This window comes from Aegilops tauschii, chromosome 7 (genome assembly GCF_002575655.3).
Source record: "Aegilops tauschii subsp. strangulata cultivar AL8/78 chromosome 7, Aet v6.0, whole genome shotgun sequence".
Lineage (NCBI taxonomy): Eukaryota > Viridiplantae > Streptophyta > Magnoliopsida > Poales > Poaceae > Aegilops > Aegilops tauschii.
This window is the reverse complement of record NC_053041.3, coordinates 44,685,846-44,688,662: the sequence shown is the minus strand read 5'-3', so window position 1 is coordinate 44,688,662 and position 2,817 is coordinate 44,685,846. Positions and strand designations below refer to the sequence as shown.

At 44.1% G+C, this 2,817-nt stretch overlaps 1 pseudogene; it reads right to left on the bottom strand.

The window, feature by feature from the left end:
* Positions 1 to 285: 285 nt before the first annotated feature.
* On the bottom strand, positions 286 to 2,377 carry LOC141026575 (probable receptor-like serine/threonine-protein kinase At4g34500; annotated as a pseudogene).
* Between the last annotated feature and the right edge of the window lie 440 nt (positions 2,378 to 2,817).

The window sequence follows — 2,817 nt, the reverse complement described above, 5'->3', positions numbered from 1 at the left end:
CAAGATACCCTGATAAACTATTTAAATCCAGGCAGACACATCTGACAACATCTTTCATATAGTCACCGTACAAACTAACTAGTGATGTGTATATATATATATATATATATATATATATATATATATATATATATATATATATATTTAGTGATTATCCATTTCAGCAGAATAGGTGTGCTCTTCATTGTTCCTTTCCATTGGGTGCCCAAGAAGAACATAATTTGGCTCTCCTGCAAACATCTAGAGGGGATACTTCCTAAGAATTCAAGATTTCGATGTCAGAAACATGAGAATGCTGTGCTGCCTAATTAACTCAATATTCTGTAACAAGAAAGTTCATTTTGCAACTTCCAAATTAGCAATCACTCCAAATACTAACATCATTAAAGATTCAACAGAAGTGTTACGTCATATAGGCATGTGCGAAGCAGACAGAAACAGAACAAACACCGTTTCAATAGCATTATGAAAACTTCCTGTTTTCAAGCATTGCAACCACATCGTGCACGGATAAAAGCAAGTGCCCTCCCATATTCTACAAATAACCAATTATATGGCTATTTAGTAAATGATCATGCTAGTTATAAGACGGAATTTCATTGCAAGCATAGATCGCTCACCATACCTGGAGCTGTATATCCAAAGCTACCAAATACAAACCCCGCGATAGGCAATGGTTGGTTGAGCCCGGCCATGTTCATCTGTGCAGCACCAAAACTGGCGATCTTGGCATTCAACTCTTGATCAAGCAAGATGTTATTAGAGGTGATGTTGTGGTGGACAATCGGTCTATTGCATCCATGGTGTAAGTGGCAGAGCCCTTGGGCCACGCCAATGGCGATGGCCTTCCTCTGCGGCCAGCTGAGCGGTGGTTCGCCCTCCTCCGCTAGTGCAGCCAGTGGTCAAGGCTGCCATTCACCTCGTACGTGTGAACGAGCATCATCGCGTCTTCTGGATGAAGTGTAGGCTGTTGACGATGTTGTCGTGACAGATGCTGGCTTATAGGATCATCTCTGACTTGCAGCGGTTCTCTAGATTACCGTCCACTATTCCATCCACACTCTGGAGCTTCTTGACGACCAGCGTAACTGGGAGACCGATGCCAGCATTGCCCTGAACATGGATTATGTACAGTTGTTCGTCCTCCACTATCCTTCTGCTAGCCCACATGCTTCTCTGATTAGTTTCAGTAAGGTGGTTCACTATGCTTTGCGCATTGAGCACAGTAGGCAGCGTTGCAGCAAGACAGCTGCTGCGCCGGAGCCGGCGCGAAACGGCCATTTTCAGCGGCCGGGTAGCGCGTGAAGTGGTCTTGTGAAGGATGTATCAACCTGCAGAAGAATTATTTATTAACATTCAATAGTACTCCCTCTTTCTGCAAAGATATATATACATTAATAATTATTGAAAGATAAAGAGAGATGCCTGTTCATAATTAGTTTGAGACCAAAGACGTACAGTAACTAATTTGAAAGCAAAATGCTTTTTTTTGGGGGGTAAATTTGAAAGCCACAACAAAGATCGGTGAATCTGAAGAAGTTCTGTGCCTTCTCAAAGAGTTCAGGGTATTCCTTCAGTTAAGACGATCAGAAGTTGCTATTTTTGTTGGTGCGCAGTTCATTTTGCATGGTTTTCTGCGCGGATGTGAATTGGGTCGGCCGGTTGGGCGCACGGCTGTCCCAAACAAAAAGGGGGGCGGACGACCCGACCCAAACAGACAAAAAGCGGACAAAGCGCGTGTCCATTAGGGTCAGCGCGTTGAAGCTGCTCTGATGTCAGCTGGTGAGTACGAGGATGGAGATGGAGATGGCGCGCAGGCAGAGGCATTTCCTGGGGCCGGTGTCGCTTGCGTGGCGGAGGGGTGGGAGGCGTCTGTCAGTGACCACTCCGGTAAGTGCGCTATTACTATATAATCTGTACTGCTGCCGGACAGCCAGGCTACGAATATAGGCATAAACAGACTAGTGGGTAATAATAGAATAAATAAATTTTCATACTTTTTTGTTGTTTGTGAGCCATTTAGGCTCCTCTTGCGGCGCTCATCGCCGACTATGTTTGAATAATCCGAACAATTATATGTGTGTGAGCTTTACTAGTTGAGTTTCGTAAGAATTAGTATAAGCGTAATCAAGGTAGCCGGTGATTAGGAGAGTCCGATTTGGTGTCTCGTTGGCTTGTATGCCAGGAGTTACTGAGAACACTGGTAGAAAAAAGCCCTTTAGTCCCGGTTCACAACAGCCTTTAGTCCCGGCTGTGCAACCGGGACTAAATATGCGCGACTAAAGACCCCCTTTAGTCGCGCCACTTACGAACCGCGACTAAAGGCTTTAGTCCCGGTTCTCGTGGCTGACCGGGACTAAAGGCCCGTCCACGTGGCCGCCAGGGGTCCGTCGGGGCGGAGGACCTTTAGTCCCGGTTCTCGTGGCTAACCGGGACTAAAGGCCTCGTCCGCAGGTTTAGGGTTTTAGCCCCCCTAAACCTGCTTTCTTTCTAATTTGTAGTATTTTATTTCTTTTATATTTTATTTTGTGTTTTGTTTTAATTTTGATGAAGTTTCAGTACACATATTCTACGATACTATATACATGCATATGAAATTTGAAACAAGAAGAATTCAAGAGGAATATATAATATATATTCAATCTCGGGTGACCATATACAACTTCGAACAAGTTTCCATACACAATTAGGATGGAGGACCATATACAACTTCGAACAAGTTTCAATCTCGGGTATGCATATAAATGTCTGCGTCCTCGGTATAGTGTTCTCCTTTAGGATTGATGACTTCCCTGAAGAAAAATCCTGCTAATTCAT